The following is a 13958-nucleotide window of genomic DNA, read 5'->3' as shown; positions in this document are numbered from 1 at the left end:
CCCATTGAAAACTACCTTCCCAACGCACAAACTCCAGCTAGCTGAACATCAGCTTATAGCAGGTTTAAGTAAAAATATACTGAAAATCTAGCTGTGGCAAGATGACACGTAAGCATGGCAACTTGCATCAACAGGGCATCACAATGGCTTTAGTAAGCAGAGAAACAGGATGCCATTTATTTCAAACTTCCAAGAAGACCGGCAGCCTCCAAAATGACAAAATGAGAAGAGGCAAGTGCTTCCTAACACGAGCACATCACATGCATAAGTCGTATACAAATTCCCAGAAAGCAACACTCAGTATTTGCAAGCAAGAAACTAAAGGGAAGAAAGAAAAGCCTCCAGTGTTTCCTGCAACATGTTTCTCAGAGGTTCATCCTGCACCAGTACTTACTGGACAGATTGCTCTTTTATCAGTTCACAGCTGAAATCAGCTTTTACAGGCTACTTCTCACAGAAGGAAAAAGGACAACGCTCCCCCTGAAGGGATAAAGGCTCGCGTATACTTCGCAGCAGTGTGTCGCAGAGAGCTTGTCGCAGACACGACGCAGTTATTTTTGATTTATGCCTTGAAGCGCTGTCTGCGCTATGTTAATCCCACGCCACAACGCAAGAGGGACAATCACGAACAAGCTAGGATTGTGGGTGTTACGGTTACGGAGGTCATTCAACAACAATGCGACTGGACGAATGCGCACTTTGATTGAGATGCAGCTGATCGATCTAGAAATAGAGAAATATTGCTACTACTGGAGCTGGCAGAGAGGGAAAGAATCGTCACGGTTAGCGTCAGCCGGTTAGCAAACCGGAAATACGCATAGTGTAGAGCGGATGTAGAGTTGACCAATCAGAGGCCTCCTTCTCTCCTCCCTGCGGCGATGTTTGCGGTGAGTTACAATTTTGAGGAGGTGCACCAGAGTGTCTGCGTAGTGTCTGCGTAGGGGGGGCATGTCTGTGTTAACTGCGACACACACGCAGACGACCTGGTTTCCGAGTATAAATCAGGCTTAGTTGTGGCATCAACCGTGGGGACGATGGTTGAAATGTTTTGATGTCATGCAAATTAGCATGCCATTTGCTGCGCAAGAGCCAATCCAATCAGGCTGGTGTTACACGAAGTGGCCGGACGCTTGTCCACAAAGCATCACAAACATATGCTGTAGAACTGCTACAGATGTCAGATCCTTTAAATCATCGAGTGCATCACTGATCTCAAGTGCCATCTTGTGTTTATGCTCAAGCCTTTAAACACAAAAACTGTTGGACGCATTGTGCCTGAAATTGTCCCCTAAATGGCCCCAAAGAAACGAGTGAGGACGGCAGGGATTGTTTGGACGGGAAGCGCAAAGCCGTTGGCCAGTACGTATGATTCTCTTAGTATATGAGCATCGCAGCTCACACAGCAGTGCTCAGGAGAGCAGTATGTATCCTTATGATATGGTGTTATTTGTAGCTTAGAGGACTGCTTTATAGAGCATAAGACTAGCTATCTTATTGTCAGTTATAGAGCGTTAAATAAAGGATTCCTGTTAGAAGCAATAGTTGTGTTTTACTGGACAAGTCTCTTTAAATCGCTCTATATGAGCGTCTGTAGAGACCTCCACTGTTTAAAATGTATAATTCCCAGAGCGCATTTACCAGTTGAATAATTATTCAAAGGTAGTTCAGTCAGCCAAGTACACTTAGGCTCCATTGTTTAACGATTGCCTAGCTAATCAGCCTCTTACTGCTGCTTTTGTTAAGCAAAAAATGCAGCTAAGTAGTGAAGTGTCACTGTAGGTCTCTGGAGGTTGTTATACGACGAAGTGCATTTCTATAGCAAACAGGGTAGCATCCTGACGTTCTCTCTTCAGGATCAAAACCTTTTCAGGGCCTATCAACGATGAGCCGAATTAATACAAGCAGAAAATACATGAGCAATAATAATCACAGTGGATCTACATGAGATCAATTCGACCACAGCCACAGTTGGGCTTCATTCACAAAATGCTTTTGTATCCATCCATTCTTCATCCATTGAGCATGGGATTCAGTTCATGACACCGTGGTCATTTCAGCAGCAGAACAGCTCTGACTTTAGCATTCTCCATGCACAGAATTGATTCTCCCTCTACTGAGTTCACAGTGAAACCCTGAAAACTTGTCAACGAATCTCTGATTTTATTATAAAAGCACTCACTCCACTTTACCTGGCAGCTTTGCATTCAATACAGTGGGAAAAAATAAAAATAGACTTGCTTGATGGTGGATAAACGAGCAATGCTGTAGCTAGCACTGAGAGGAGGAACTAGTCCAAACAATGTTTCCGACATTGACCGAGGAAAGGCAATAGTTGTTAATCCTCTGACTCACATCAACTCCCACTGTATCCACAGGCACAAGCACTCACACCCGACACGACAGGTGACGCCGCACCCATCAGACTGTAATGCAGACAATGCCGATCAACAGCGTGTAGCGCCAGAGGCGAGCGCTCCACCTTAGAGCATCACCGCGAGGATCCACGGACCAATAGTCACGCAAAATCATGTGAATCGGTGTAAAATAAGCCGCGTGTCTAACCGCGGCAAGCCCTGCCACGTACAGGAGCCTGCCGCGGCCTACCTTGACTCTGACTGCGGCACGCTGTGACAGCTCGCCCGGTGTCGCGTCTTGGCTCGGCTGAATGTCCTCCACGCGTCCATCTCAGCCGAATCTCAGCCGAATCTCCGACTCCGCCGGCAGCGGGGATCCATGCCGGACGACAGGGTAAGCAGCACAATAATAATACTAGCATCGGCGCGTATGCTAATCGGAGCTACGTCTTGTAAGCAGAAGCAAAACTTTTTGCCCCTACGCGGGGAGCTGCTGTGGAAGGCTGCAAGCAGAGAGCAAAAAAAAAGCAGTGACAGCAAACCAAGTTTAAATGAAGTGCCCCAAATGCCTGCATCCAATAGCGAGCATCAGCTGATTACCCATTGAGCGCAGCTGGCCATAAGGGTTGGGTGGGCGTCAGCCAATAGGCAAAGGGCGCGTTGACTACGTGGTCTGCCAGAACTAACGCGATGCTCCATAATTGGTGCTAACATTGTCACTGTCCTAGACTAAGCTAGGACAAAGGTAAACAACATTGTGGCAAGCAGAAGGCAAAATACTTTCTATAATACCAGGTTGAGGCACGAACCATACGAGTCGGGGACCCTGTGTGGTTGAATGACCCCACAGAGAGCCGCCATAAAGTGGCTCCCCACTGGAAGGGACCTTACTTGGTGCAATGGCGAATGGACAGGGATGATGAGGTTGGAGTCACCTATCAGATTAGTAGCCCATTCGGAGAGGAGCCCCCTCTTCAGACCGTCCCCTATGACAGGCTGCGGCGCTACAATCTGCCTGTGGATTTTCCCTTGGAGGGCCCGTCTAGAAACCTCCTCACCCCTTCCCTGCCCACTGCTCTGCAGGAGGATGCTGCCACGCCTGGTAGCCCTGCGGACGTGACCCTCTTTGACAAAGACATGGACTGTGGTCATGGCACTGGCTTAGGTGCTGGTGGTTACCATGACCAGACTTCTTTCGGGTTGGTAGGTCACAACGACCCCCTGCTCACTTTAGGGACTATGTAATGGAGTGACTGTTTTATACATACTCGTGCTTTAACCTGGGCTGTTTACACTTTACAGTTGTGTTTATTGAATAATTTCCTCATTGCCTGTTTGGCTGTTGTTGGCTGTTTGCATGTGTACTGAGAGATGGGGACATTCTCTACTGTAAGGAAATCTAGATGTCGAAAGGCATATCAGTTAATCGCATTAAAGGTGTGATAGTTTCATAATATTTTATTTCGCCAAAAAGCCTACCTGCAGCAGTGTCAGTAATCCTACCGCACGCAACACTGTGTGATTAGTGGTGTACCTATACCCGTACTGCTGGAAGTTACACCGACAATCTTGCGATAACGTTACGTAATCTCACGATACTTCAGACTCAGGGGAAAATACTTAAGATGTGGAAAAAACTAAATTCAACACGGAAATTTGGAATTAATGGAGTAGGGTTGCATCAAGAACCAGGATAATACACCAGGGTTACAATGGCACTGTACGTATGTGTAAAAAAAACATATATACCTGCATCTAGAAAATTCCACAACTTACATACTACATATATTTTTGGTTTCTATATATGCAAAATGGCAACATCGTTTCCAATCCGAGATGAAAATAGCATTAAATCCAGAACATTTTGACCTTTACTGTAAACCTGTGCACTACCAGTGACAGCATATTTTTATTAGTTTTACTGAAATATCCACAGATGCAGCAGGAAGTCAGTTAACTTATTTTAGGTTGAAGAACGTTCTTGATTTCTTAATATTAACAATGATAATAATAATTAACCAAAATCAATCTTTGAGAACATAAGCCTCAACTCATGTGATGCCAGAACTCCATTAAGTGCAAAAGGGAGCACTTCACAATTACGTTTTCCACCTGAATTAATTAACTGGCACACTAATATCTTCAAATGAAATGAAACTCAAAGTGCACCACCTATCTTTACATAATAAGTTGTTGTGCCAGCCCGGTGTCACAGCAAAAATAGATTTGTCATTTGGAAGCTCATTAGTTTGTTTCTGCATTGCAATGCGCAATCACATGCAAGATCTCTTGGAGCCAGTGAGCTCTATATGAGGGGCTAAATGTCAAGTATTTTAAGTTGAGGGCACTCCAGGATGACTGGAAGATATTAGGAAATTAATTATCCGGTAAAGTACATTTTTAAGGCAGGGAGAAACTGACACTTTGATTAATGAGCCTGAAGGTGTTTGCTTGTAAGAATATCAATTATTTTTTTTTTACATCCAAGTGGAGTCATTAAAATGAATGAGAAGACCTTGACTTAGCAAACCCAACAAACATGCAGAGAACGCCAGCATGATCACAGGGAGAACAGAGCGAGAAAGGGCTGTGTGGTGGCTGGCGATGCTCCCAGGTCATATGCTTGGCCCGCCCCTGATGTCTTCCCCCTCTTCAGTGCTCCACATCAAACCCACATGCAGTGCCAATTAGCAACATAGATGAGGCATGAGGACCATGCTCTAACTCTCTTTATTTACCTCTTTAATGAAGCCCAATCATTACCTTAATTTCCTTCTAAAAGGACAAAGCAGGGAGTTAGATGAGCAGTGTGAGGAGAGAAGAGAGCTGTAGACAAAGATAATTAGAATATATTAAAGACAGGTATTGCCCTCAAACAAGGCTCTTCTTATATAGCTTGTGCAAGTCCATAGATATGATTTCCCTCTCTCTTGATCCTTTGAATTTGGCTTCCTGCTAAAGCTAAGAAAAATCTTCCCAATGTTCAGTGTTATGATTATTTAAGATCTGCTTAAGGTTGCATCTTAAGTACACACTTGGTTTAGAAAACAATCTCAAGCCCAACTCAATTAAGACAGAGAGCAAGATGGAGAATAAAGAGAGGCTGAGCTTGCCTTAGCTGCTCACGGGGGAGGGTGCCACCCTGTCTGACAATACAATGAAGAACAGTCCAGATATCAAGTGCAAGTTGATTCTCAAGACAACAGCACCAAGTGTTTTCACCTGCCCTCACACTCGACCTCGTAGCAACCTGTTCTGTAAAAACACGCAGGAAAAAATCTGTCCACAGACTAGCTAAAAGCACCATTTGCTAGCCTGATAAACCAGCCTAAATGGATTGGATGTCTAATTTAGTCTGGCTCCGATCAATGGATACAACGGAACATTGTTGATGAGCACAACCCGTTGTCTTTCAAACCGTGTCTGTGCCTATAGGCCAACGCTCTGACCAATCAGCGCAACTGACTGTGACGTAGTAAGCGCGACAGAAAGCTTTGGTGGGAGGGGACTCTTCCAAAACTGATGCCAAGGCTGAATCAAACGAGCGCTGCTCCATTGCCGCCGCCATCTTTCTTGTTGTGCTTTCGCTTGTCTATGTTCGCTTCCACTGCCCAACGTCGCACTGCTCTGTCGTCACTCCCTCAAAACCCCGCACCAGAACCCTCTGCCCCGCCCGCGTTGATTCAAAACACATCTCTGCTTTGTGATTGGTTTAGTTGCCATCTGCCAGATTCAGGGCAGTATTTTCAAAATGAAAAGTGGTTCGAGGCCAGACCCAACCGCAGGCAAAACATTTTGCCGTCCAGCAGTTGGCGCTGGTTTTCCAGGCTAACCATTTGCCACAATATGAACATTTATTTAAAATGGGGAAAAAATCTGTAGTTGACTGTACCTAAACAATTTAAGTAAAGATTAACAGTTTTCATATTCAATGTAACTTGTGTTTGTATTTCCTGAATGAAATGATATGAAAGAAAGCATTTCATTTAATGGACAGATATTTTACTCTGTGGCCTTTTCCGTAGGGCTTTGATGAATGTAATAATCAAACAAGCATACGTTTTCCAATTAAAAAGAAATAAGTCTGATATGTGATTTCAGTAGAGGGGTGTGCTATTATCATTTAACTGTCTGCTTGATAGACAACGATTTTATCACTTAAAAAAAAAGATATATATGTAGGATCAAATACAGATGACAAGAGAGATAGATATTTTGCCTCCTTCTAAGCCAGAAGGAGGCATGTAAACACTATTGAATTTATATAATGTTAGGAGGGACATTTATATGTACATCTCTTGAAAATAATTTCAAAGGAAACCTCATATACATTCAGGTGTGGTGTTGTTTTTGCAAACAACATTACACATACACAGCAATCTGTCAGCGCAACTTTTCTTCCATCTATGGAGGATTGAGAAAAACAATCAGATCATGGGAAACTGAAAGGGGACAATGCTGCACACATAGTGTAGTCTCCCATTTTGGGTCAGAAAACCCAGCATTGTTTTTATAAAAGCCACAAAAATAATAAAGACACTGTAATAACTCCAAAGACAATGTGTGGAATATAATGTGCTTATATAAATGTGTCTATAGTGTGGTGCTATATATATGCAATGCCATAACTTATATGTAGTGAAGGGAGTCTAATTTGTAATAGACAAGGACTTTTGCTAAATTGACAGTCATGATTAAAAAGGATACTTCACTGCATCTGTCAATCCTATGAAAATTAACAAGAGGACAATGTTTTAGAAAATGTTTTCTAGCAACACTAAGGCATCCTACGGTTTACAATGTAATTCTATTGTTTAAAAACTGCACCAGAATAATGACAAGGAAGAGAAGGAGACTGGGTGAAGAGAGGAAAAGCTATTACTATTATTAGTTTGGTTTGGAAATACGAGATTTAGTGCATGGAAATGATAGTTACATTACTCTTCATAGTGATAAAATGAATTTATCATTTTAATTCTTATAGACTCTTAAACGTATATTTATATCAAAGTAAAGTCTGACTAATGTAGATGGTGGGGAAACTCCATTGAACTACTCTGCCACTTGTAAAAATGTCTGTCCTGACAAGTTGTGGTGCTCTTCTTCAGGAAGACTGGAGTCAACACTGCTGCTAAGTATGGTATATATTTTTATGACATCCATCATCGGAGGGGATCCACAGACAATGGCCATAGCATTACTCGCATAACAAAACCCACAACCTCTTGATACCATGCTTGTTTGTCTCCCCATCTTTGTCAGCAGCCTCTCCACTTGTAACCCACTGCAGACGTCTCTTGGGGACCAGATGTTACCTACACAGAGCAATGGTGCAAAGCCACCTTAAGTAAGCAGATACTTCAGCAGGGCCCTCGGTGCATCAGAGGATCATTATTTTGAGGTGGGAAAATCCAGTTTGACAGATGAACTGTGGCCAGAGATAAACACATCACTGATTCACCACATAACAAGATCTCAGAAGAGTAAAACACAGACTCATTACATATCAAAACAGACTGGAAGGAAGGATTTATTGGTTTTGTTGCAAGGAGTGATGATTCTATTTTATAGGCGCCAAAGCTGTGCACAAATAAGCCACAGGTCCAGTGGTATTATCACTTACCCCCAGTGATGAGTTACAGAATCGAAGTAAGTCAGCAAGCCATCCCCACTTCCCAAAATGGGAATAGATTGGGATCAGCAAAGAAGTCAGAGCAATTTAATGGGTGAATCACTTAGCTGTTCTAAAACATGTCTTTTGATGCAGCCATTAGGTTTTTAAGAGAAAACTTCAGTCATGAAATAATATTTTCTCCTGTTTTAATAACCAGTTTTCTTATATCACATATAAATGTAGTCACCACTTTCAAAATTGTTATTTTGCTTCATCTTTCAACACTGTCTTTTCTCAAGACCAGGTATTCGTCATCAGATGTGACAGCAATGTTGTTTCTAAACCCCTTCTCTGTCCTTCCCCCCGGTTTTTGATGTTTTATTACTCAAATACATGTATCTACTTGATAAATGAGAATGCTAATTTAACATGTGAACAATAGGGGCAGAATGAGTCCAAATACAAATAAATGTTATCTAGTTGAGCTTATCTTATTTTCCAGGTCCCAATCGCTCAGTATCCCTGATACCCAAGAAGTTCTGCAAGAATTGAAATACTATCATAACTAATCATGTAAGATGTCATAATAACACAACTGGCAGTGTTTTCTAAGAGGAAATAAGATTACCATCTAATTTGTCTTGCAGCCACATATGCAAATTATTTTGGCTTCTGTAACTACTTCTATTCTTCTCATCATGTGGGTGACTGAATTTAAGGGAAGTGACAATTAATCTGCTGGATTCCTTAGTGTCATGTTTTGCATTTTATGTCATGATCTGTGTTTCTGTTTAGTTTCTAGTTTACAGTTTATCCTTGCCATTTCCTCACCTTCCTCAGTCTTTCTCTGGTCTGGTCACCAGCTTCACTCCCTCCACCTGTGTTTATTGTCATCAGCTGCATTCATTCACCAATCACCCTCTTCAGTATTTAGTCTCCCAGTTTGTTCATGCCCAGATCCTTACAGTCACTGATGTCATGTCACAGCCATTCATGTCAAGTCAGATTTGTCCTTGTGTCTTTTGTAGTTAGGTTTAGTCAAGTTCGGTCAGGTTTTGTTTTGTAATTTTTTTCATAGTTAGGTTTTTGGAATTCTGGCTCAGCCGTGCCTTTTGTTTGTTTGGATTTTGAAATAAATCAAGTTTTTTTTTTTTGTTTTTTTTTAAACAAAATCTACATTCGGGTCCTCCTTCACCACCACGCCACACAACCTTCGTGAAACTTAGCTAGGCAACTTTCTATTAGTTTGCATAATATAAATAAAATTAATTGGGCTGGATTTGAGTATGATTAATTAGCTTAAAATAAATCAAATTGAATTGGACTTTCTCTAATTGGACTGCATTAAACTTGCCAACTTCAAGTGCCTTTAAACGACTTTTGGTGTGAATTGGCACCATATAAATGAAGTGAATTGAATTATTAGCATCGTTATTATATTGCTGCTTTTTTCCTTTTGTCAATTCTTGACTGACAAAATAACTCATAGGTTATTTTCCTGCTGGTGTTTGTGTTTTGTTCAGCTTGTTATGCCAAGGCGTTCTTTGGACAGGTCTGACGGCTCAGGTCATCCTCTGATTGTGTCTCTCATTCTAGGAAAAAAAAAACATTTATTTAATTATGTTGGCTCAGGTAGGAATTTTTACAGGTTAGTTTGAGATTTGGTTGAACAATTGGTTTTTCCCTGTTTGCTTTATGCACAATCAACAATGTGCACATAAGAAGGTGACACAGGTGGTGGATATATAACCTGTGACAATTTTGTCTAGGAGATCAAGGTTTAAGTCCATAGTGGGAGTGCTGCATTTTCCCTTCCAATTCTTTTTGAGGGCCGAAACTTGTCCCAGGGACTAGTAGCCTCTGCCTTAGAAAGCAGACTTACTTTTCTTTGTGGGTTGAATAATGAATGAAGGCAAAAGAGCTGGTGCCAGATGCATAAAACTTTGGTTTCATGAATAAAACTGTTCCCATGCACAAAGGCAGAAATTATCTATTTTTTTTTTCACCAAAATTTACAAAGCCATGCAAGCATTTGATTTTCTTTTACAAATATCAATCATTAAGAAAGTACAAAAAAGTGCACAAAACTGATTTCCACTCCCATCTTTAGTCATGAATGAGTGTAGATATAAAAAAAAAAAAAATGCTTGAACCACAACTAAATGGATATACCATATTTTTACATTAAAAAAATTACATTCAGTTTACTAAATTTCACGGTTGGTAAATTTCAAGTTTACCAAAAGGTAAATTGAGACATTAATCAGTAAAGTAGAAAAAAGTAAATCTGTTTTATTTGGTGTTTCTGTTGTAAAATCCCAATCTGAATAAAAACTGCTGTGTGGAACAGGAACATTGACTCTGTTATCTGACCATGTCTTTTTTTTTTTCTTGTGAAGGAACCTTTGCTCTAAACAAATGAGTTACAAAAAAAAAAAAAAAAGCTTGAGTGCTATGTAAGGAATGGCAAGCTATCCTTTATCAATAGGGGATGACTGCATAGCATGTAGAGAATATAGAACCTTGCATGGAGATAATCAGGTAAGAGACACAGATGTGCAGAGAGAGTATGGTATGCTATTTTCTTCAGCAGGCTTTGGAAGAATATCTCTAGATACTTGTCTCATTAGCAAGGCGTTCCAACAACCTCAAGGTAGCTTTCTTATACATAACTATGGTGTATGGCTGTTATTATGTATAGCACCCACAATTAGATATGAGTTTTGAGTGTGTCCCTATAAGCATGACTAATATTTTAGTATTATTGTGATAATATTTTGGTTGATAAAGGTTAAAGGTTTTGCCACTGACTATTAAGGAAGGATTTCAGTATTTATGCACAGCCTATAGTTTAGCTGTAAATCCAGACAGCAAAGTAAACATTATTCATGTGAGTGGGAGTAATTGACAGCTCTGGCCCGATCTCTATGTTGTCTTTCTCTTTATTAAATAAATTCCTAAGGCCTCCATAACACCATATAACTTCTTCGTTAAGACCTTCTAAAATTCTATGAATGTGTATTTAACAAAATTTTCCATTTTTGTTACAACTCTCTATTGAGTATATAGTATACATAATCACTGCTTTTGGTACCAGAACAGAAAATAATTGCATGCATTATTTTTGCTGCCACAAATCAGACATCTTTTTTTGTAGGAATGCTAAGATCGTGTTCCTGGTGAAGGCAAGGTATATTAGTTTTGAAGACTAAATGTATAGCATCTACAAAAACTATCCTAAATGGAATCACATGTCCAAAAATATATCAGTTCACTGTCAGTGCAACAGTTCTCATATACTACTATTTTGTTAGGGGTCCTGACAGACCTAGTAATTGTTGAATCAAACCATGAAGTTGTGCTGCTTAGACCTCACCAAGTCATCTTGATGCCTTAACAAAACCAAACATCAAGTAGGGAGGGGGATTAAAAAAAAAAAAAAGTAAATGGCTAAAGGAAAAGAAAGTCAAATAACTCTCCCAAACTGATCTCAAACTCTTGTTTAAGAGCTCTTATACATCAAACTGATATGAAGAACCAGCGGCAAGGGGGGGTTCCCTGCTGGGTATCCTCACGTCTCCAGTGTCTGAACACACAAAAAAAAAAAATCACATCTAAACACACTGCTAGGATGCCCTCCAACTGCCTGCAAGGATATACAATCTACACCTGTGTAAGAAAACATAGTTTGACTCAATGGCCAAAAGACACCTAGTGCAGAAACACCACAGGCTTTCACAAAACAGCAGTATTTGATGTCCTGGAAAAGTAACAGGTTAAATGTCTCACTCTTTTCCATTCCTATACACACACAATATGTCTTTTTTTTTAATCTTTTTATGAAAAACTTAGCCACCAATTAACTTCATCCTTTGAACTGTACTTCTAATATCTTAAAAAAGAGACTTTCAAACACTTTGTTGCCTTCAATTAAACTGGCAGTGCCTTTGATTTAAAAAGCAAGGTAAAAAAAAATCTATCAATCAATTAACCTCCCTTCTTTCATTCGTAAAAAAATGCAAAATATACTTTGGCAACTGATGGAGGGGGAGCGAGGAAAAAAATCAAAGAGTATTAATAATTAACTCTAATTAGCAGCATGTGGGAGAGGTGTGATGCCTGTTTCGATGGCAGAGCTTCACTCCCTCCTGAACCTCTGCCTGTTCTCGAGACCATCCAGTGTATGAGATGACAGACTGCACAACAAGAAAGACAAATGTTTTGTGGAGGAAAGGTACGGGGTTAAAGAAACAGAACTTATTTTTTTCATCTTCTTATAATTTAATATGTTCAGTGAAAGAGGCACAGAACAAAGGAAACAACGAAAGAGACAAAAAGAACTAAGATGGAGACAACAGTGTAGCCATTTGTTACAACTTCAAGTTAATTAAGAAGCGTGTGAGATGATGAAGGTACCTGCACATGCAGGTTTTAACTGAGCAAGTGCATTACATGGGCAACTGCTGAAAAAGGAGCTGAAAGAAGCCTTAATTAATGTCCCAGCAGGGGTGGAGGGAACACTGAGACACAGCTAAAGCCCTCACAGGCCCAGATCCAAACTGGAGCTAAACTAGCTGGGAGAGCATTTCATTTCAGAGTATTGCATCATCATGGATTATCTAACAAGAACCAGTGTCACTAAGCCAATAAACATCTCCTGGAACTCGAGGGGTAAATTAGTCTCCTTCCTTACGCTCAAAGTGTAAAAAGTAATAAAACAAAATCCAGTTCCTTTAAAAAACGGGGACATGCCTTCACTGAATAGTTTAATTAGAACTGTATGTTTGCTCAGCACCAGATCCTCCATTTCTACAAATACATTTAGCAAACAAAGACAATTCATCCTATATTAAGGGGGAAATTTTGATTACAGCGAACACTTTGACCCTCTTTGCTGTGATGAATCAGGCAAGTCATATATGCAGATTTTGATTTATCTCCCTGACCTTTTGTATGCAGAGGAGACGTGTTCTGTACCATAATGTGACATGCCAGGAAAAGAGGTCAGGCCAGTGAGAAAACAAGCCTTCCGCCTTCTCTGCTCCTTTGTGATTAGTCTATTGTTTTGCCTCACAGTGGCTGCTTTTATATTGCTATGCACTGGAAGTGGATGTTTCTTAAAATTCATGCCTTAATACAAGGTGGCTTACAATGGACTATGTGTCATAACCATGGAAATCGAGTAAGTAAAAACATGACATCTGAATCACAAAAATGAATATTGAAAAATGAAAAGTGTTCGGAAACAATTCAGGATAAAACTCAACATTCTTTTTCAAGTTATTATTATGTTTCTAAATCTAAATGACTGACCAACAATAGTATGTGTAAAGACTTTTATTGCTAAAAGTAGGTAATTAATTCTAATGTTGGAAATAAATTACTGTTAAATATACAATCTTCACAAAGATCACCCAGACAGTTGACAACCTGGGTGTGATTTGAGAACTCCCTAAGACTTGATATCTTAACCTTTCACGTTACAGGATGTTCTCTTACTGTTAGTTTCATATTCTAGTCCTGGACAGAAAGGAAAAAGAACTAATACTGGCCAGACCATCATTCCACTAAATTAAATTGGACAAACTCTGTGCAGTACAAACAAATGCAGTGCAACTTTTTTTTTTTTGTCCAGATGTTTCTGATGTTGAAATATCAATAATATTGAAAATATTACTCATTTAGACAATGAAGTCTAAATGAAAATGAGGTTGGATGGTGAAAGGATTTGTTAAACTGGAGACCGCGGCGAAACTCTTTAATTTAAACTTAGTTTACTTATTTGTATTCATTTTCACTGGCTGTTTGGTTAACTTGAGTTTGCGCTAAAAGTGCATCTTTCTCAACATAAAAAGCTGTTCTGGCAGAAATCTTTATGTAGGTTTAGTATCCATCCATCCATCCATTTTCTATACCCACTGAATCCGTCAGTCGGGTCGGGTCGGGTCGCGGGGGCACTGGAGCCTATCCCAGCAGTCATCGGGCTAGAG

Source organism: Odontesthes bonariensis, chromosome 15, assembly GCF_027942865.1.
Source record: "Odontesthes bonariensis isolate fOdoBon6 chromosome 15, fOdoBon6.hap1, whole genome shotgun sequence".
Taxonomy (NCBI): Eukaryota; Metazoa; Chordata; class Actinopteri; order Atheriniformes; family Atherinopsidae; genus Odontesthes; species Odontesthes bonariensis.
This window is presented reverse-complemented; position numbering follows the sequence as displayed.